Source organism: Tachypleus tridentatus, chromosome 11 (assembly GCF_004210375.1).
Source record: "Tachypleus tridentatus isolate NWPU-2018 chromosome 11, ASM421037v1, whole genome shotgun sequence".
In the NCBI taxonomy this organism is placed as follows: domain Eukaryota; kingdom Metazoa; phylum Arthropoda; class Merostomata; order Xiphosura; family Limulidae; genus Tachypleus; species Tachypleus tridentatus.
In genome coordinates this window covers 79,128,076-79,152,275 of record NC_134835.1, presented here as the reverse complement: position 1 = coordinate 79,152,275, position 24,200 = coordinate 79,128,076, and the positions used below count along the sequence as shown (strand labels likewise).

Sequence of the window (24,200 nt, the reverse complement as noted above, 5' to 3'; positions counted from 1 at the left end):
AGCTGCAGACAATGTGTAACCTGGGTAAGAAAAATAAATGTGCTTATTATTGAGTCACTAGAGGAGGTGAAAGTTGAGGAGGAAATGAGGAGAAGAACATACCTCTACCAAAATGTGGCAACACAACAACTGAATCAAGAAAAAACAACAACAATTGAAATCACCTGAATCTCAAACATACAGAAAAGTTGGACAATGTTTCAACCATTGTGGAAAAGAAGGTCCAGGCCATTTGACAAACTAAGCTGCAGACAATGTGTAACCTGGGTAAGAAAAATAAATGTGCTTCCAGAAACAGCAAGAACCATGTTGGGAATCATGACAAATAGGAATTGGAGAAAATACAAAAATTAATTAAAATCTGTATTATGACATAATGTAAGATAGAATGAAAACACACACATAAAAAAGTCATGTACAGTCAGCATTGAAAACTGAAGTGAAATGAAAAAGATGTCTGCCTAATATGGCACCAGTCAAGACATATGAAATATAATGCAGAGGGTGAAAGGTGGTTGCATGCATGCATTTTAAATGAGCAGCTTGAACTGAGAAGGCATGAAGGCAAGTTAGTTGTGCTCATTTTGTCGGAGGGCAGATAAAGGTGGTTGCTGTGCATATCATTTTAAATGAGCAGCTTGAACTGAGAAGGCATGAAGGCTAGTGAGTTAAGTGAAAATAAAATTCATTAATATATCGGAGGGCAGATAAAGACTGGGAAAAGCTTCTGTGTGAGAGATGTATATTATTGGAACCTGAATTTTAGCATTGTAAGACAAAACCTACTACTGTCCCATTATGGAATCACTGTGTAGTTAAAATCTGAATTTTATAAGAACTTTATATATATGGTGAATAGTTGGAATAAATGTGGAAAGAAAATGCATACCTAGATCTTGGTGATGGGCTTTTTCATTGCCTTCAATGTAGAGCAAACTGTATCCATTCCACATATGTTGCATACCCTGTGGACACTGAGGTAAAGTGGAAGATTGGCTGTGTCGTACTAACAGGATGCCCATTAGATAGTCACTTCCTGGAAAACCTGGTGGTCCAGGGGACCTGGAAGGCCACTTGAACCAGGAATACCAGGTGGACCTGGTATACCTGGGAAACCATCAACACCTTTTAATCCTGGAGAACCATCGAGTCCAGGTAAACCTGTAGGTCCAGTTCTTCCAGGTTGTCCTGTACGACCTATGATAAGAATGGTAAACATTATAGCCTATTCAGAAATTTTATAATATTTTAAGCAAAAGAAGTTGCTCTGAAAATTGTGATATTTTTTATGCAGTTTTGATCATGTGCTAATAAGTTGTACTGATAAAGGTTTTGGTACACACTTTTTACAAATTAATAAGTAGTGTTTTTTCTAAACTTGAAATTAATTTTATATTCTTTAATTCTCTGTATATAGTTAAAATGATGAAGCTTAGCAATATGTTAGGAGAATTAAGTATTTAGTATTTAACCTTTTAAATTATTATCCTCAATGACTATGTTTTTATCCATTCACATTTGTTTAATACCAAACATTATAAGTAACCTGGAAATCCTGGAGGTCCTCTTGGGCCTGGTTCTCCCTTTTGTCCAATATCTCCTTTTTCTCCAGGTAACCCTGGATTTCCCTTTTCTCCTCGATACAAGTTAATAGGTGGTACAGAACCTTTGTCTCCTTTTAATCCTCTATTACCTTTTAAACCTTTATGTGTGAAAATAAAAATCAATGTAGCCTCCACATTTACCATACACAAGGGTAACAACTGCTCTCTAACTAACTGACTCACAAAATGCTCACTGAGTCTGGTCTTTGTATACAATATATAATTTTTTCCAAATGTCTATAAAGTACAAAGTGTAATGTAAAACCTAGACATTCTGGAAATTAAGGTATCACATGCCATCTTTACGGCTTTTCAAAAAATACCTCTAAGAGTTAATACAAAACATTTTGACTAAAAATATTAAAAGTATGAGTACAAAACTTAGCACAAACTTAAAAATTTGATGTATGTCTAGATTTGCTACACCAAACCATTGAACAAATTACTCCACATAAGTTTGTAATAAAATTTGACTTCTCGATGAAATATACACGAGTAACAGTTTAATTTTTAGGTTTGCGTTTTGATTAAACTTAAAACAGTAATGAATAATTTGAAAGTAAGTGTAAACCATATAACAATATGATAATCAATTTCAACTACTTATATTTTAACATAATATATAAATTTTGGTATTTTGTTGCACACACGACAACCTCTTGCCTTGTTTGAAACACTTAAAAACTAATGTTTTATTTCTGTATACAAAATGGTTAATAACTTGAATAGTCTTAAGTCAAACCTAATCAAAAGTTATTTTTTGGTTTAAATCTTTTTCTGATGTTATGTGCACACCACTGTAATACATGGATTTCATAATGTATGATAGTTTTGAATATTTTAAACTGGTTTCAACACTTATGAAAATTTATATTTGGCTGACTACATGAATAGTATTGATTATAAAATATTCATCATAATTTTGAATATTTTTCCTTTTTTTTCTTACCACATAGGATTATGATGAAGCAAAATTTATTAAACTGACAATAAATAGTACAACATTAATGATATTTTGACTGAAAATACTGTTAATATGGAGCCAAAGTATTCAATTAACTGATAATTCAATGCACTTTACTCATTATGGATTTGTGTTTCCTTGTATATTATATAGCTCTCATTACTTTATCATGTAGAATTTGTTTTGTTAATGCAACTTAAATTTATATTCTAATCTAGTTAACTTATTTTGACTAACAACAACTGAGTGCTAAATTTGCTAACTCTACAAGAACTTTAAGTTTCTGAATTACATCAAGCAACAAGTTAAAAAACTTGTAAAACTAGTAATACTCATAATTCCTTTTTAAGTCTTACATTCTAAATAGCTTATACTTTAGGGTAATAGCTCAGTATGAAAAAGCATAAATCTTTTACAATTCTAAATACAAACAAAAACAAATTTTCATTTCCAAAAAACCAATACAATATTTTAAAATAATATCACAAACAAACAAACAAACTGAGAGCTTATATTTTGAAAAGTCATGAACTGTACAATAACAACATCAATATTTTGTACAAATAAATTTATTTCCACCTAGATGCTAATTATTAGAAAATTTCCACTCACCTGGTGATCCAGAAAGACCTGGAGGACCTCTATAACCACGTTCTCCCTTGATACCAACAATTCCTGGTTCTCCAGGAATACCAGCTTCACCTTTATCACCCTTAGGTCCATTAAGTCCAGGTAGTCCATCTTGACCTTATTACAGCCAAACAATTAGAACTGCTATTTCTAAGCTTAAAACTTCAAACATTATATAAAATCAAAACTACTTAAGCACTTAAGAAGTCTCATATTTGTAAGTTTTGATTTAAAAATACTTGGTGTAAAATAAATATCTCTTATTTTTAGAGGACTGTAAGAAATATTAAATGCTGTTTTCACAAATCTTACATTTCTGTTCAAATAAAAATTTATAAAACTTTCATTATATAAATAAATTACACTTTTTCATATTTTTGTTAACAGTGTTTAAAATAAAACTTTAGTAACAAACTAACAATTAATTATACACCATTATATTATAATGCTTGACTCGTAATCTGAGGATTGTGGGTTCGAATACCCATCACACCAAAACTGCTCACCCTTTCAGTTGTGAGGGCATTATAAAGTGGTGGTCAATTTAACTGTTTGTTAATAAAAGTGTAGCCCAAGAGTTGGCAGTGAGTGATAATTACAAGATGCCTTTCCTCTAGTCTTACACTGCTAAATTAGAGACAACTAGTGCAAACAGCCCTTGTGTATGTAGCTTTGTGCAAAATTCAGAATCAAACAAACAATACACTATTATCATTATACATGCACAAACTTTTACCTAATATTATTGTTGTTTACGAATATAGATTTAATAACTTAGTTTGATTTAGTCTTTGATTTAATATTAAATGTGCAAATAAACAGTTTTGTTGGTGCTTTTATTTTCACATATTTATAATTTCTATTTTATGTTGTTGTTTACAAGAATGAATAGAGCATTACGTAAAGCTATACTTTACATAATTGTTCCTTAAATGATCGTATGTATAAAAATATTTAATGTTTGTTTGTTTTTTGAATTTTGCACAAAGCTACTAGGCTAGCTGTGCTAGCCATCCCTAATTTAGCAGTGTAAGACTAGAGGGAAAGCAGCTAGTCATCACCATCCACCTCCAACTCTTGGGCTACTCTTTTACCAATGAATAGTGGGATTGACCATCACATTACAATGCCCCCACAGCTGAAAGGGCGAGCATGTTTGGCGCAATGAGTCACACGCCTTAACACGCTTGGCCATTCTGGGCCTAATATTTAATGAGGCCCTTATCTTATGCATTTTCTTTGGAATTTTTATTTTGAATAACTAAGTAAGTCAGGTGTAGATGCAAAAAAGGTATATATTATGCTTCTACACTTTCCATTTCATAGTTTTTTCATTTCATTTTTAATATTTTTTTGTCCAACCTTTGCTGAAATACCATAAGTTTACTTGGAGACAAATTAAAATCTTAAGTCTTACTTATTTACTTTAGTGGAACTGTAGTTGAAATGGAAATGTCTTGTAAAGAATTTCCTATGCATATTTCATACTGGATATTTTTCATGTTTAAAAACAAAGAATATAGCCCCCTTAAACTTGATAAATCTTGTTAACTCAACTTGACTCAACTATGGTTTGACTGCAGGCTGGGAAGTGTAATAGATAATAATGACTTTAGCAGGTTAGCCATTCCTTCTATTTTAATCTAAATTCTTTATGTTTTACTTGACTATATCTTTTACCAATACATTTTTGTATTATTAATATACTGATTTGTATTTTTGTTTTCTTAATTTTGTGCAAAGCTACATGAGGGCTATCTATGCTAGCCATCCCTAATTTAGCAGTGTAAGACTAGAGAGAAGGCAGTTAGTCATACCACCTACTACCAACTCTTGGACTACTCTTTTACCAATGAATAGTGGGATTGACTGCCACATTCTAATGTTTTCATGGATGAAAGGGCAAGCATGTTTGATATGATAGAGATTCAAATCTGTGACCCACAGATTGAGAGTCTAGTGCCCTAACTATCTAGCCCATTACCATACTGAAATTAATGTGTTTTCAATTATAATCCTTTTGTAAATCAAATAAATGTTGATAAGATACTTAACATTTTGTATGGATTATTAATTATCTCAGAGGAAATATATTTAAGGCACTGTTATAAAGTACTTTATGATTATATTTGAATAAAAAGGAGTTTGATCATACCAGTAACAATGTCTATCTAAATAGAAACTTTAAAGTTTCTTCAAATCCACTGACATATTTGAATGAGGTTTGTTGAAATTTTCATTTATATGACACATACTATTAGTGTTTATTGATGTTTTTGATAAGTTTATATACTAGTATATTGGCTGAGTATTTATTAAAGTCACTATAAATAGGAAGAAGTTAGTTTTATTTTGTTTTTCATTTATTTATATATATATATATTTTAATGAATGTAACAAAATGTATATAGATTATAAACTTTTCAGCTTAGCCAAATAAAACTTCAATACATTTTTTTTTACAGTAAATTAGTATGAGCACTAATGTGACATAGTGCACTAAATCATGTGTTTTTATGTTAGCTCAACAGTAAACTCCTAATAGGCTTTCACTGTGATGTATTGCTTTTTAATGTAAAGATGACAAAGTACAGGAATAAATTACAAAGAGAAAAAAAAATCAGATGTTAAAAAGTTAACAAATGGAAATCTTAAGACAAGTAAACTGGAATTTTCTGATTGATACTACAGTCAGTGCAGAGGAAAAGATGAAATTATTACTTTTATTTCATTTTAGAAACTTATTATTTACTGTATACTGATGATTTCTCCACAATTAATGCTAGGGTAAAGAAAATAAAGATTAAGTACAAAGTATTACCCACAAAAAACCTTTAATATTTATTTAAGAGTTCTAGAGGTTATGCAAATTAAATATGAAAAATTAAGAAAAAACATTATACTTAGTATTATTGATTCAGTAAAGGTTTTGAAAGTTTAGAGACAAATCTTTAATTGAAATACTTAAGCAAATTCAGATTTTTCATGTACAACACGCTTGTAAGTTTTACTAAAAGCTTGTCAAACTGTGTGAAAATAAACCTAATAATTTTAGTTATGGTATGAATACTTTTACAGTTCTAATGTTGGTAAAATCAGCCAGCTTTGTTCTTATGGTATTAAAGATGAGGCAAAACTGAGTACTTTTCTTCTTTCAATTTTTATAATTTAAAACAATGCAGTTCACTATAATATGGTTATAATTGAGATATCACTATTATATGTTGGATTAGCTAAAGTTAGGTACAAAATATGAAATGTAATTATGTACATGTAAGGTCACATGCATGGGCATATTTCTGTTATTTAATAATTGATCTATGTAGACTGAATCAATATACACACACACACACACACATACATATATATATATATATATATAAACTGCTGGCCAAAATCTTAAGGCCAATGAACATAAAGAAAAAATATGCATTTTGCATTCTTAGACTAAACCACTTATTTGAGTAGAGCTTCGAAAGATGAAAATAAGAAAAAGGAAAAAAAAATAAAAAAACTTGTTTAGCATTTAATAGAGAAAATGTGAACACTATGAAATTAGCCTAAATACTAGCTGGTCAAAAGTTTAAGACCATATTGAAACGAAGCGTTAATCAGTAAACACGTAACGAAATTTAGTCATTTGTGTTCAAGCATTAGCGTTGTCAACATCTCCCACTGACATCACATGTGTTACATTGGGTAAAAACATAGTAACGGCTAAAAAGTTGACAGAGTATGAATGTGGCAGAATTGTTGAGCTGCAAAAGCAAGGTCTCTCTCAACGTGCCATCACTGGTGAGATTGGGTGTAGTAAAATTGCTGTTGCAAATTTTTTAAAATACCCTGAATGGTCGACCTAAGAAAATTTCACCGGCGTTGAGGAGGAGGATTTGACAGGTTGTCTGGCAAGACAACAGCTGATCATCAAACCAGATTAAGCCCCTTATGGACACAGAATGCAGCTCAAGAACAATAACACGGCATCTACGAGAGAAAGGCTTTGAAAACCGTAAACGTCTTCAAATGCCACGCCCCCTTCCACACCATGAAACAGCTCAGTTAAACTTTGCTAAGAAGCACCAAACATGGGGCATAGAAAAGTAGTAGTTTTGTTCTCTGATGAGAAAAAAATTTAACCTGAATGGTCCAGATAGCTTCCAACATTACTGGCATAATAAGGATATCCCACCGAAGACATTTTCTATACAACACAGTGGAGGAGGTTCCATCATGATCTGGGGTGCTTTTTCCTTCCATGGAACAATGGAGCTTCATGTTATACAGGGGTGTTAAACAGCAGTTGGCTACATTGGCATGTTGGAGAGAGCATCATTGTTGAATGAAGTGCCTCACTTCTTAGGAAAAGACTAGATCTTTCAGCAGAACAATGCTTCGATCCACAATGCCTGCTGGACAAAGGGCTTTTTCATGGCAAATAAAGTGATTCTGGAATGTTTGCCCGAACTGAACCCCATTGAAAGTGTTTGGGGTTGGATGGCAAGGGAAGTCTATAAATATGGATATCAATTCCAAACACTGCATGATCTTCATGAAGCCATCTTCACCACTTGGAATAATATTCCAGCCAGCCGTCTGCAAACACTTATATTGACCACACCAAAGTGAATGTTTGCAGTTATTCGCAATGACAGCCGTGCAACTCACTACTGAGACCTCTTGTTGGGCATTTCCTACCCTGCTTAGGACTTCTTTTTGGTATGATCTTAAACTTTTGACCAGCTAGTATTTAGGCTAATTTCAGTGTTCACATTTTCTCTATTAAATGCTAAAAAATGTTTTTCATTTTTATTTTCCCTTTTCTTATTTTCATCTTTCAAAGCTTTACTCAAATAAGTGGTTGAGTCTAACAACACAAAATGCATATTTTTTACTTTATGTTCATTGGTCTTAAGATTTTGGTCAGCATATATATAACTAATTTGTATATATAACTAACAGAATTTAAATGGTTAAATATTAACACTGCAACCATTACTGTGATAGTTACAACAAGTGTACAGTAGAATTCTACTAGTTACAGTTTTAACAGATAAACGTTAACAGTGCAACTGTTACTTTTATAACTACATCAACAGGCCTATATTTACAGTTTCAGTGGATAGAGATTATCAGTGCAATTATTAATTTAATATCTACACAAACAGGCCTGTATAGAATTCTACAAGTTATAATTTTAATTGATAAAGATTACACAGGCCTGCCATGCTTTTATTATCTTAAAATCTTTATATGTTCTGCAGTAATTCCCATACACTAAATCCCCTTTTCCCCATCACATACAGTTTTTCACAAAATGTCATACATACTTTTACATAAATGAATCATTTTCATGGAAATCAGGTAACATTTTGTCATGTTTAGAATGCTGACAACTACTGACTATAGATTTCTTTAGATCAATCATGATGTCAGAGTCTTATGGATCATTCTAGAACCAACAAGAAACTCTAGTATATAAATGATTAACAGGCCACATGGCATGTCATTTCTGGATAGTAATTTCTTTGTGCATGCATTTTGACATTATATTTTCTTTTTAATATTAGTTATTCACCACTATGGGAATAATAGATTGTGTAAATCACCCAAACATATTCTGTTATATTTGTGAGAAAACTGCTGTAAATAAACAAATGCAAAACATTACACAATTTATCAAAAAGCATGTTGTACATATTTTGGAATAACACTTGGGGACCAAGAAAAATTACAAAGAATTGAGACAATGATCTCAAGATAAGAAAAAGTCTTTGCTTTTTAAAGTTCCAAAGGCCTAGTGTGAGCCTAGAAACCACAGAGATGACTGCATTTTTGCCTTTGTAATGTGCAAGGCTACAACATTTGAAATAAAATGATACTTCTTATCTGAAACTTCAATCTGTAATAAGACCTGTTACTCACAGACCTGATGTTCCTGTACCAATTCACTGGAGACTTTTGATACAGTTTCATCTGATTCTGAATCTGATGTCATTAGAGACAATGACAGAGGATTGGTTTCAACCTAAAATGTCTGGTGAGCCACAACTTTTCATACAAGGTGAACTTAATGATTTGGTGAAAGATTTAGGCCTTTCAAAGGATTCTTAAGATATTTGGGGGTCAAGACTTTAGGCTAAAAACTTACTTTCTTTTGGGACGTCATTTTACTAATATAGAAATGTGAGAAAAAGTTTATACCATATTTTTTGACAAGAAGGTTCACTGGTTTATTAACACCAATGCTAGGAGCTGCAGCTGATGAACCAAGGGAGTGGCAACTGTTCATCGATTCCTCCAAAAGAAGTCTAATAGGTGTTCTCCTTTACAACAGTACCATATACGTATCTGTTCCTATTGCTCATTTGATTCATTTGAAGGAAACATACTAAAATCTCAACTTCCTCTTTAATTAGGTCAACTACAAAGAACATGGTTGGTTACTTTGTGAAAACTTAAAAGTACTTTGTATGTTGTTGGGTCAACAATCAGGTTATACAAAGTTTCCATATTTTTTGTGTGAATGGGACAGCAGAGTACAAAATCAGCATTGGATAGAGAATTGATTGCCATACAGAGTCAACCTGAGAGAAAGGTTAAAAAACACTGAACACGAAAGTTTGGTTGACACAGAGAAAGTGCTATCACTTCCACATCACATAAATTGGGCTTGATGAAGCAGTTTTTAAAGGCCTTAGACAAAGATGTCAACTGCTTCAAGTATCTATGTGGGCAATATCCAGCTCTTTCAGAAGTGAAACATAAGAGAAGAGATTTTTGTTGGGCTTCAGATTAAGAGATTGACTTTGGATTAAAAGTTCTAAAGGATAATGAGAAAAGTAGAAAAAGAAGTGTGGACTGTCTTTAAAGATGTAATTGACAAATTTTTAGGAAACAACAAAGACCCAGATTGCGTAAACACTGTCAATAACATTATTGATAAATTCAAAGAGGTAAGTTGTAAATTTGAGCTTGAAAGTTCGTTTCTTACACTCACATATTGACTTCTTTCCTGAAACTTTCCTTGCTATCAGTGAAGAACAAGGGGAAGGGTTTCATCAAGATATTGAGAAAATGGAAAAGATGTATCAGGGAAGGTGGAACATCAGAATGATGACTGATTACTGCTGGTCATTGAAATAAGATGCTCCAGCCACAATACATAAAATACCATAACAAGTAGTTATGACATTAAGAAATGTAGATTTCACAAAAAATCAGAATGAATAAGGATGCATTTTCATTTGACATCAGTGCTCTTCCTTTTTCTTCAATTTGTTTGTATTTTTGTTAATTTTTGTTCATTGTGGTAAATGAAATAATAACTTGATCTAACAGTTTTTCTTCCTGACTTGTAAAACTTCTTTACACAATAGAAAAAAAAAGAATATTATTTTGGAAATCTGCATAGCTAAATTATAGAAAACCCATTATTAAAACCCAAACAGCTTTTATGAAAGTTAACTTCGCAGGCCTATGTTAAGAATTCAACTATTAGTAACTACACCAACACATTTACTGGTTAGAGTTTCAAAAGATAATCATTTAGAGTTTTTATTTCAGGATCCAGTCTGTTATTCTTTTAGTAAACTGTTGCTTTTTAAATAAGAAACAATAGCTATCAATTTTTACCTGGTAGGCCAGGTAATCCTTTCTCTCCAACTGGACCTGGCAACCCAGGAAGTCCTCGTTCACCTTTGGGTCCTGGGATACCTGGGAGACCATCATCACCTTTTGGCCCAGGAAGTCCTTGTCCTGGAAGTCCAGGTCTACCTTGAAATCCTGTGTCACCTTTTGGCCCAGGAAGTCCAGGAGGTCCAGGATCTCCTGCTGGTCCCCGTGCTCCATCACGACCTTGGAATCCTCTGTCTCCTGAAAAAATACAAGTAAATAAATTTAGAACAACAAGGCCCTCTGATATACTAAGGTAGAAAAGGTTTGGTTTGTTTTGTATTTTGCAGAAAGCTACACGAGTTCTATCTGCTGTAGCAGTCCCTAATTTAGTAGTGTAAGACTAAAGGAAAGGCAGCCAGTCATCACCACCCACCACCAACTCTTGGGCTACTCTTTTACCAACAAATAGTGGGATTGACTGTCACATTATAATGCCCCCATGGCTGGAAGGATGAGCATGTTTGGTGTGATGAGGATTCGAATTCGCAGTCCTCAGATTATGAGTCAAGTGCCTTAACCCCCTGGCCTTGCCAGGGTAGGTAAAAGAGTCTGCTATGTTAAATCAAATTTACTTCTGAACTTATTTTGTAATGATTAGGTAGTTCTTCCTCTTTAGTAGTAAAACCAGTATATACAGTTCTTAACAGCAAGATATTATTTCAGTGTTGAAGACACACATTATCTCCACAGAAAGTACTGCAGTGGCACAGAAGTTAGGATTGTTGTATATACTGAGTAGAAGGCAATTTTGACCAAAATGTTGTGTAACCAATATTTTATTTGAAAAGTTATAATGTTTTACTTTTAATTTTTTCTTTTTACTGAATGAAAAAGTATTATTAGCATTAAATTAAAGTATTTAACTATTCTGCTAGTTCAGTCTTGCTTTTCCCTCACTACGAATCAGTGAATAGTTAGATGTTATTTTCTTAACTGCCTGGTTAGGCTTAACTTATATTTCCAATGAAATATTCAAAGGTCTATAAACTTTTAAATTTATTATTCATGAAGAACACCTGATGTGAATTAGACCTACTAAAAATGAGACTATACTAATACAAAATGCCATATCTCAGATCTTGCTTAACTTATAATGTTAAAGCTATATTAAACTAAGTACAGAAAATAGATATATTTATTTTCGTTTCTAGAATTTTTAACACATTTGCAACGTTATCTACTTTTTCAAGGATGGAGAAAAGGGCTCGTGGATGTCACTACTAAAATAAAATACAGCCTTCCAGATCAAGACTCTGTCATTTATATAAAGACAGAAATTTAGTAATTTGCCACAGTACTTCACGTGATATGAAAGAGTAAATGTGCCAGTTAAGAAATAGCTTAGCAGACACAGGTGGAAGCATACAATGTATTTTCCACTGCAGAACATTGGATAATTTTGTACATTATTCTGGGACTTTGACCAGAAGTTTAGGGTCTCTTAATGACTGATAAGGAGTGGAAACAAATAGTACACCATCGCTAGCTCTATTCCTCATTCAGTAATTACAGAAAATTAATACTGTTTTATATGTAATGGAAAACATTTAATAGAATTACTTTTGTTCATAACACTTTTGAAGAAATATACAAACTTCTCTTATCACACAAGTGACACATTTAAGAAATCTTGCCAAATAATAGCCCCCACTATTAGTGAGAATGAAATGTCTAAAATCAAAATACGGCCAATAAAAACTTCCATTTCATTATTTTATGGCCTATGAAAGACATATCTAAAAACACTTGGCCACCAAAAATTGTCAATGATTAATACTGTTCTGTATACAAAACATATACAAGACACCTAAACTAAATAATAGCCACAGTAGTTACCAATGCTTACCACATTAATGTAAATAACATATCTAAAAACTAGAAAGGATAATGCTAAAATTACAGATGACAGGCTAAATATATTTAATCTTTTTTTAGTACACCTTGGCTGGAAAGGGAAGTGTATGATTACCCAGAATCCACAACACAATTGAAAATTAATATAAAAATATTCTAGCTAGAATTAGAAGTACATGTTGCAGGTTTGAAAAACAAAGTATGGGGATACACAGGTTTGAAGAAAAAGTAGGGGATATGCAGGCTTGAAAGATAAGTATCAGGACACTTGGATTTGAAAGAGTATGAGAGTATCTGGGGTGGAGGGAAAAGTGTGCATAGAAAACTTGAAAGAGTAGCATGGACCTAAGTACCCAAGTTTATTTAAGTAAAAGCAAAATACTCAGGTTTTGTTAGAAAAAGCATGGAAACATCACAGTTGAAAAGATAAGTGTGTATAAACAAAGCCAAAAGTCAAGATTACCTAACAGCTAATGTCACAACACAATGTTTTTTTTCCTCTGTGCTGAATGAAAAACGTGAATATTACTAAATGCAAACTAAAACATTAAATATTAAAATATATCATACAAATACACCAATACTTATTGAATTAAACTAACTGTTTAAAACTACAATTATTCATTTCATGAAAAAACATTATATTAGATTATTTAAAATTACCTTTTACACCAGGTTCACCATTAATTCCATCGAATCCTGGTCGACCTGGGTTTCCAGGTTCTCCTTTCTCCCCTATTCCAGGACTTCCAGGAGCTCCAGGAGGTCCAACAGGTCCAGGTTCACCTAGAATGTATAATAATTAGTGCAGCAAACATAAAACAGTTGATAATGTTATATTGTAACTGCCATGTGTTTTACAACCTTAAGCACTTTAATGTTTTCAGGATTATTAAACTGAATATTATTCTTATTTTATCTATTAAAAGTCAAACTTGAACTATAAATAGTTTATATGTGTTATCATCCTTAACAATTATGAATATATATAGAAACAGATGACAACTACTCTAATGTTTTAAAATTTTATTAACAACTTTAGCAATTTACCAGTTTTAATGATCTTGTGGTTCTCAAATTTAGCACATTTAAAGCTTTTCTGATATACAGTTATTACATATATTCCTCATATTTTAGCTTTTGAAGAACATGAAAATCTGAAAATGTAGGGATAATGTTGTCATTTCATTCTGCAAGTGGCGATACATGATATGTATTTGATGTTTTTATCATTACTTCATATTTAGTAACATTTTATAAAGTGGCAGTACCAACTGCTGGTGAAGGATAGATTTCTGGTGGAAATACTGGTTATTAAGTAGTTTGAATTTAGTGAAAGGACAAGTGGCAGCCAATTTTTGTCTACATGTTCCTAAATCTATTAGACTTGTACACTCGATAGACAAGGCAAGTTTGTGAAAGGTTGATTATGCTATTTAATGTCCACAAAGAATTGCCTATCTATTACCAAAAAAAAAAAAGGCTTAATTCAGAATTCAGGACTGCAAATGGAATGTTATTAACAGTTGAATGACAAAGAACAGACCTCATTAATTATTAATTCAATATCTAGAAAATCTATTTTAGTCTCTTATTTGACTCTTTTCATTGTCATCAGACTTAGTAAAAGTGCTACTAGGCACTTCTTTTTACAAAGTTTACCCAAAATTTTAAGTCTATACCATTCATAATATTTTGTATCTAGAGGATCAAAAGTAAACAATGTGCTTAGTATAACATATATGAATATGACTGCTGCAATTCTGTAGTTCCATCATGGTGTGGGGAGGCATCAATATGAAATAATGTTAAGAAAATAACACACTTCACAGAAGATTTACTCCATAATATATACTGACCTAGCACTTAATTCAGTTTTACTAACATATTTTATAAACACATAGAGACTACACTTTGTTCCTCATACAAGACAATATCAAGTGTCATATCATTACGATTATGATGAACTGCTTTGAACAAGATACTGTAAAAGAGATAGATAAGCCAGAAAGATTTTCTGATTCAAATTCTAAAGAGGGCCTCTTGGTTGCTATACACCTCAACTCATTATATAAGTCATAGAAAATTTCACATTCAAATGACTGAAGTATGGGATGGATTACCACATGTCATCTGGCATGTAATCAGAAGCATTTATTTACACTAAACTAGGAATCTCTTTTAACCAAATTTGACTCTTTCAGACAAGTTGATTCACTCGGCTCTAGCTCTAAACATGTTAAACCATAAGATACTCCAGTTCAAAAAAGTTGTAACTAGTGTACATGTCAATAAACCAAATTTGTGAACTGTATTCAATAAATACACAAACTACTTAAAATATACCATAATTTCATTCCTTTTTTTTTTCACTTAGTAGAGGAAAAGAGTAATAAGAATGTTACATTTTTAATTTTGGAACAGTTCACGTACAGTTAAATATTCATCTAGAATGTAGCATATAAATTAAAGTTCAGCAAGAATCTAATATTAAATATAAAACATATATATTTCTTATATTCATGACTTGTTTAAAATTGAACATATTTCTTCCAGTTCATGCATAACCTGACTAAAAGGTTTTATACATTATTGTAGGTCACCCATTTAAAATACTCCTCCTTACTTCATGCAAAATATGATTAAATGTTCTATATACTATTGTAAATCATCTTTCTGACAACTAATATGCTTCTTCTTTAATTCATGCAAAATTCAAAGGTTTTGTACTGTTGTTGATCATAAACTAATATATTTCTTCTTACTTTATGCAAAATGTGACTAAATGAGTTCTGTATTATCATAGATCACCTGCCTAACATTTAATTCTTTAACAGTATCATAGTTAATCTATTTAACATATTTCTTCTTAGTACAACTAGAACCTGATTAAATGTTTTATATAATGTTGTAGAACACTTTTGCAACACCTAAGATATTTCTTCTCATTTGGTATCTAACTAAACATTTTGTTTAGTATCATAAATCACTTACTTAGTATTTAATATATCATTCTTAATTCATGCAAAACCTGGTTGTTTTTTTACAGTGTTTCAGTTCACCTCTTTAACATGTCTTCTTATTTTATGCAAATATGACAAGTCATATGAAATAGTATATATCATTTGTTTACACTTTGTATGCCAATTAATAAAGATTAAAGGTTTTATATGATTTCAGTAATACTGATATTTGTTAAAAACATTTTAGTAACAAATTAAAGATTCATATGTCTTTATCCTAGAATATCAGAAATTCTACCTATAGCCCCTTGTAAACCGTTATTTCCTGGTCTTCCATCTAATCCATGTGGTCCTTGATCTCCTTTCTCCCCTTATAAAAATATATATAATGTTTCTGAATTACTCAAAACATATATGAAACTCAATCTATTCTTTGATTCACCACTTATAATATAATGTTTTTGATTAACATACCATAAGATACTGAAAATACTAAAAAACAATACCATTCAAACTATATTTACCTTCTTTATTATAGAGGTACATATTAAGGACTTAAAAGGATTTTTAATCTTTTTTTAATAGTTTTTGAAATGTTTTTTGGCAATATAAAATACTGTATTTGTGAGGTAATAGTATTCAAAAACATGAAAGGCATTATGATAAAATTAGATTAAATGATCAAATTTCTTTTACATATCTTTAATCTGAATGTTATAAAAATTAAAATCATTAATGTGTTTGTACCTGGTAGTCCAGGAATTCCATCAAATCCCCTTTCACCCTTTATTCCAGGTGGTCCTGTAAGACCTTGTGGCCCTATTTCTCCCTTTTGACCCTTATCACCTCTCTCACCTGAAAAAGAAGATTTTTAAAGTTAACAAATAATAATTTCAAGATATAATTTCCTGTTGGTTATAGATACAAATTTTCATTATTGTGAGAATAACTAAACTTTTTAAGAAATATTTTTTGTGATTTTAAACAAATCTTTTACAACATATTAAACATAATACCAGGTAGGCAAAATCTAATACAAAGCTAACTATTGACAACTTTATAAATAACAAAAAACAAAATATAAAAATGTTTCAAGCCATTCAGTAACCAAATATTCAAAATTCCAGATATGATACCCAAATGCTTTACAACTACAAAAATGTATAACGTATAATTCTTATATTTAATTTGCAGAACTTCAAATTATACATATTTTCACTTACTGTGTATGATAAGTTGACTTTAATTTAACAACAATGAACACATGTTCTATTAAGTCTGGAAAAAATGTAGCACATTTTAAACAGTAAATTGAAATGATTTATAAAATGGTAATTTTAATTTACTTTATTTAGCCTGAAGAGTAATAGTAGACATTCTAAAACTAATAAATTGTAAGTCTCAGATATAGATAAGTAAGTTTTATCACAGGCTTAGCTAAACTATGAAAATTGCATCTTAATTTCTTCTCTGAAGTAATCTGATATTTTATTCATACATATATAATTTACCCTATCAATAGCAGGATACATGATAAAACTATTAAACTCAAAGATAACTACATATTCACCTGGCTGTCCAGGTATGCCTGCTCCTCCTTTAGCACCTTTCAAACCATCAAACCCTGGGAGACCAGGCCTGCCTGGGAGACCAGTATCTCCCTTGGGTCCTGGAAAACCTCTAAACCCACGTTCTCCAAGTTGACCTTTTTCTCCTGGTATTCCTGGTATTCCATCGTTTCCTTTTTCTCCAGGTGCTCCATTTCGTCCATCTAGACCAGATGTTCCAGGTGGTCCCACATCTCCAAATTGTCCCTGATGTTTTATAAGTGAAAAAGTACTTTAATGGTTTATCATGGAACATTCAAGATTAACTTTCATTTTTAAATATTTCTAAACTTTTTTATTATCAAACTATTTTGCTTGATCACAAGACTAATTTTTCAAATGTTTAGTTGATAAATTTAAAATGTATCAAATAATATTATAAAACAAACTATGAAAAACATTACATAATAGTTAAAATACCATACACATAAAAACATTAAAGTAGAATTGTTTACAGTTTAAAACATTAAGCTCTTAATATTAAATAATTAAACTATCTTTTTTGACTGTAACAACAGTTTTAATCAATAACATGTTTATTTAAATGATTGTGAGTTATTTAACTCTATCATCTGAGCGTCTATTTTATAAATTATAAATTTTGTTTACTTAACTCAAATTTATCATTGTTTACCTATTGTATATCTAGTGCAAAATTTTACTGAAGTAAATGAGCACTGATAAGCTAACTTTAGCAAATGTGCAGCCAAATAATGTCAAACTGTTTATGGGGGGTGAGATAAAAAAAGAAATGTTGAAGTAATTTACAATAACAGACAGTAAACAGTGAAAAGGCTTACTCAAAAGGAGTGACAGTTATTTGCAATGGGATAGTTTCAGAAAAGAAAGAATAAAGTTTAAATAGTAAAGTGTAAAGGAAGGAGAGAGTACATAATAATATAGCAGTCCAACAGAAGAACAAGTAAGACATGTAACAGTCTTTAATAATATTATCATAATTGCCTTCTTGTTCTGTAATAATTCTTAAGTAAATTAATATATATTATAATTATGATACATAAGTGAATATTTTTTATAATTTATCCAATGTCACCTACTGCCTAGTTCACATGCATCTAGCTTTGTTAAAATTTGGGAGCAGGTGTAAGAAAGAACTAGTGAGTAAATGAGACAAGAAAAATTATTGCTAAAAAATACTTAAAGTGGGGTGACACATGGTCCTTCTATCTCCTTGGTTAGGCACCTACTATCTAGTAAGTTGACTATTATTACATATAGCTAGTAGTATGTAGGTGGCTATTACATTTATATGTTTTAGGATTAAAGTAGTGGAATAGTAAGCTAATAATTCATAGTTTGCTCTCATAATATGCACATACTTTCTACAGAAAAAAGTACAGTTCTGATTTGGAATGTCTAAGTTCAGAATATGCACTGTGAATGTAGTTTTGGTGCTTTAACATCAGACTAATTGCAGTTCATGATTTGCTTTTGTGTTTTATAGCAAAGCCACAGCAGGCTATCTGCTGAGCCCACCAAGGGGAATTGAACCCCTGATTTTAGCATTGTAAATTCAAAGACATACCGCTGTACTAGCGATGGGCTGCAGTTCATGAAGTCTTGTTGTTGTACAATTACTTTATTCCATTTTTAGCTAGTCAAATAGAGTTAAACTTTAATTATTCTCCTTAATATAATAAAGTTTACTATTTTCATTTATATACAATTCTTTCATATGCAACAGTCCTATTACCACCTATTAATCACTAGCCATATAGTCTTTTACAATGTTTTCTCATTGTAAATATTAAGTGTGCTATGTTTGATACTCGTAACATATATGAGGAGGGTCCTGATATCATTTTATTTTTATAATTTTTTTGATATCATACAGTTTTGTGTTATTTTCTCTCATAGATTTGAGAGAACTGACAGGGTTGGCTTTACCATGCTGTGATTAACCAAGATCCAGATAGAGATGATAGTAGTAAAGTAATATTATGGAAAATGTTATTATTGCTGAGAAATATATCCTGTGAAGAGACAATATACAATATGAATACAGCTTATTTAGCTGCATGATATGCACACACCACTTTCTTATAAAATATATATAAAAGTTAAATTTTTTCCAGGTTATAATTCTAAAGAACCTAAATCTGGTTGAGATCATGTGTTAAATTAATAATACTACTTCTGTTACAGGATCTGGTTATAAACAGATATTTACTTTGCTTCATACCTTATTTGTGTGATAAAAACTTTTAACTAGTCAGCTGCAGAACTCCACTTTTAGTAAAGTCCATCCTGACTTACTTGTCATTAATAAAGTTTTCCTTACATTTCAACTTTATAACAAACCTGTAGCTCTACTGCTTTAATGACCATTGACTGTCAATTTCTTTTTAATAACAAATTATCTTTCATCTTACTAACAGTAAGTGACTATTCTTGTCTTTACTGAATCTCTATTTGTAGCAGATATTAAGTAATTGTTGCACCTGCTTTCTCCTTGAAATAACATACTGTATACTACCAACCAGAAAAGAAGCATGAAAACATGAAAACATTCTCAATGATAAGTGACAACATGTCTATCTGCCATGTGTTTGGTCCCTGGACATAATACTGATTGAAACCTGAAATTGTAGTCATGATGATAAATCATGTCAACAAGGAAGATTCCACTTATCAACAGATTCCTAACACAATGAAGGAAAAGTTATTAGAAAAACAACTAAAAGATCAGATCCAGCTTGGGTGCTTCTTACCATGCAAAAAGTGAAGAGTGATCACCACAGGTTTGTGAACAGAGTAGGAAAGCACAAAACTTCTGATAATTGTTCAAATTAGTTTGTGATATGAGGAAGAGTACTATACCAATGTTACATCCCATGCAAGTGTGATACTCAATCTCTGATGCAACTAGAGTTATGATATCTCTATGACCAGATAAGAAGATAAGAGAAAGCATCTCACATAATAACCAAACTAGGGAAATAATCTTATAGGTTGCATGCTTATTGAGGTAGATAAAAATAACATAAGGATTGTGCTTGTGCAGTTCAGAGAAAGAATAATCCACATTAAGCCCCTACCAGAAACAGAGAAAGAATAACTGTTACATCCTAGAAGGAATCATTTACTTCACAAAGTATGGTTAAGCATATGCACTGACTGAATGAATAAAAACAAAGGTGAAATGACAGAAGCTGCCTATTTGTACCAATCTGAAGGTGATAAATGGAAGAATTTTGAAACATCATCCTTTCTATCTCTGCTACACTTGTAGAATAGTCCTCTAAGATAGTTACATAAAAAGCAACATTGTCAGCATTAGGAAAATTATGTATATAGTATGAATTAAACACCACTTCAACACACATGTGGGTTTTATTCCACAGTATATTTGTAGGTCTAATCTTACATGAGAAATACTTACTAACACACTTGGAAGGAACAAGGAGTAAGTCTTTATGCAAAAAACTCTTTGGGTTAGTACTGAGGAATAGATTTACAGAAAATAAACCTGCTTGGAAGAAATTTATTATATCTACATAGTGAAAAGGGAAAGGTGATTGAAAGATAAGATAAGAATAGCATCTGCACTTTTTGAAACGTTATTTATTAGCTCTAATTCCCATTGTAAAAAAGTACAAAGTAACAAAATTGATTTACTTTTTTATCCTTTAAAAAATTTTAACATGTTGAGTTGCTTACTTTTAAATTTTCTAGTAGTTTTGAATATGTAAATCCATTAATACAGTGTGTAATGAACTAAAGTCTGATAAAGAAATTTGGTAACGTTTCAAACATTTTCCAAAATCTGTGTGGATATTTTACAACCACGTGTATGTAGCAGCATGAATTCTTAAAAAGTGACTTACTAGTATGTGCTAGAGGTTAAAATCCTTTAGCTCAGTTATTTATGAGTGTTGTACACAATAAATGGATCAACTATATAATAAATACAATTATTAAGCAGCACATGAATAAAAGAAAATGATTTGACCTGGATGTTAGGACTTTGCAATATATATGGTTGTGTGCAATTACATAATGTTAGGTATTATTTGAAAAAAATGTGTTTTTTTCATTAATAATTATAAGAATATTTTAACATTAAAATACTTGGCAGATATTTAATATTCATAAAAGAATAAGAGTATTGGTGAGGTTCATGCTACAGTTTCACCTGTGATATTTTGGTAAAAGTGATTTGAGATATTTTGATTTGATTCAGTTGCAATGACTGAATATGTGAAATTACCACAACCATATGAAATTCACTGACAGTAGTTTAAATTTCATAACAAGTATAAATTTGATGCACCTAGTGTTTTATTTGCAGGTTGAAATATTTAGAAAAACTGGGAGTTTTCCAAATATTTTTTTGAACTTTATTTTAGTAAAAGAACAGCATAAGGTGGATGAAAATGCAGGGGGAGAAAAGAAATAGCAACAAACTAGAGAAACTTTGTAATTTGCACCATTGTTAGTACCAAGTTTGTAACTGAAAGACATCTCTGAGGAAAGACACTGGAAATGTTAATGAATGCTAATGGTCAAAAGTGAAGATTAATTTCACTTAATCTGGATAAAGATGCATAGTGTGTCTTTCTACAGTGAACATGCTGTCAACTGCCATAGGAATGGAAACAGAAAGAAGTATGGTTATAGGTGTTCATCAAGTGGAGTCCCAATGAGCCATTTGGACCAAACACTTCATAAGTGCTGAGGATACACTTTCTGTGGGATAATATAGCATGAGTATAAGTTGCAAGTCCTAAGGAAATGTCATTTTACCATGGTAACCTGTATGTTATTCAGCATCTAAAAGTAGTTTTTAGAGGAGAGTAACATTCAAGTGGTTTGTTCTTGGAATGATACATCCATTCTCTTTAGTGAAGAAAGAAAGCAAATTCTGATGGACTAATCTCATGGTAAAACAGAAAATTCTAATGGATTGGTTTCACAGAACACAGTATATTCTAATGGCCTGACTTCAGAACAAGGCACTAGTTACTTGGTCTTGTTGTGGTAAAGAATACATATTTCACTGCTGTTAGTGGTCTTAGTAAGGATAAACAATAAATTCTGGTTGATTGTTTTCAGTAGAGAAACAGCAAATATAAGTACAGAAAATAGTGGCTCTCACAGTTAAAAAAACTCTGGAAGTTTGATTTCAAGAAACAGATGGGGTAAAAAAAAATGAATAGCCAGAAAATAGATGGTGATGGACTAGTTCTTAACAAGAGACAACAGTAACAGGATTATTTTTGTTTTGGAAATACATGCAAACCTAATTTTAAACTGATATAGATAGAATGTAGCTACTTAACAACACCCACTGTCAACTCTCTAATAGTAGGATTTTAACACCACTCTTACAATATACCTATGGCTCCTCAGTTTGAATGCTCAGTTTTACAGAAACAGGATATGAACCTTAGACCCTAACATTCAAATTCTTTACCATACGCTTCATTATTATTAAAATACAAGTATCTGAGTTTATTTATCTCATGATAAAAGCAAATGTTATCACACATAATCCAAAATGAGATATTAGGCAGTATTTTAATACAGTTGTGGATTCTTTTCAAACTCTTTGTTAACAGTGTCTAAGTAATCCATCACATACTCTTCTCATGAGCTGAAAATAAACTATTTGAAATCACACAGGTCTGTGATGGTTTTATTGTCTTCAAACTTTTACACATTTTACAGTAATTCCTGTATGATAAATCTGAAAATGATATTCATTTTTCTCCATCATGTACAGATTTTTCACAAAGCATCATATGTGCTTTTACATAAGTTAATCATTTTTGTTGAATTTGGCTCACATTTTGTTATGGTTAAAGTACTGACAACCACTGGCTATATATTTCTCTAGACCAATTGATGTGAAAGTATTATCAATTATTCTAGAACCCACAAGAAATACACCACTAATATATAAATGATTAACACAATACATGACATGTCATTTCTAGAAAGTAATTTATTTGTGTATGCATTTTGACATTATTTTTTTCAATATCATTTATTCATCATTATAGCAACAAGAGTTTATGTAAATGACCCAAACATATTGTTATATTTGTGGTACAGTTTTGTTCAGCCTCAAATTAGGAAATTGACTTTGGATGAACAGTTTGAAAGGACAGTGAGGAAAGTCGAAAAAGAAGCATGGATTGTGTTTAAAGATGTTATTGACAAATGTTCAGGAAAAAAATAAATAAAATAAAAACCCAAATTATGTAAATGCTGTTAAATGCATGCTTGATAAATTCAAAAAGTTGGATTGTAATATAGAGCTTGAAAGTTCATTTTTTACACACACACACATATTGACTATTTCCCTGAAAATCTCAGTACCATTGACAAAAAACAAGGGGAAGATGTCATGAAGACATCAGGGAAATTGAGAGGAGGTATCAGGGAAGGTGGGACATCAGCATGATGGCTGATTACTGCTGGTCATTGAAACAAGATGTTACAGAAGCAATATATAAAAGCCTACAACATGTAGCTTTGAGACTAAAAGGCATAGATTTCACAAACAAGTCAAGACGAATAAGGATGCATTTTCATTTGACATCAATGCTCTTCCCTTTTCTTTAATTTGTTTGTATATTTGTTAATTTTTATTCATTGTGGTAAATTAGATAATTTTATGTAAGTAAAAGTTTTGCTCTCAATTTGTAAAAACTTCTTATATGGTAGAAAAAATGAATATTAATTTTGAAATTTGTAAAAGCTCAGTTATGGAAAATCCGTTACCAAAACTAAAACAATTTATGTTTTATGGCTGGTATTTTTTAGCCAATAACTGACACTATCATGGGCCCAAATATAATCAGCATAATTTAGTTTTCTCTTCTTTTACTGTACTTATGTTATTTTTATAAAGTTCTAATAACAATTTTACTTTTTA

At 31.2% G+C, this 24,200-nt stretch overlaps 1 pseudogene across 1 annotated transcript in view; it reads right to left on the bottom strand.

The window, feature by feature from the left end:
• Nucleotides 1-24,200, bottom strand: part of LOC143232556 (uncharacterized) — a 118,674-nt pseudogene that overhangs the window by 6,285 nt on the left and 88,189 nt on the right. The window contains exons 30-37 of the transcript XR_013017592.1: nt 17,260-17,503; nt 16,437-16,544; nt 15,988-16,059; nt 13,390-13,512; nt 10,831-11,070; nt 3,181-3,315; nt 1,547-1,702; nt 890-1,197 (exon numbers count right to left, since the gene is read on the bottom strand). The product of XR_013017592.1 is annotated as an uncharacterized LOC143232556 (transcript). The remainder of the gene's footprint in view (nt 1-889; nt 1,198-1,546; nt 1,703-3,180; nt 3,316-10,830; nt 11,071-13,389; nt 13,513-15,987; nt 16,060-16,436; nt 16,545-17,259; nt 17,504-24,200) is intronic.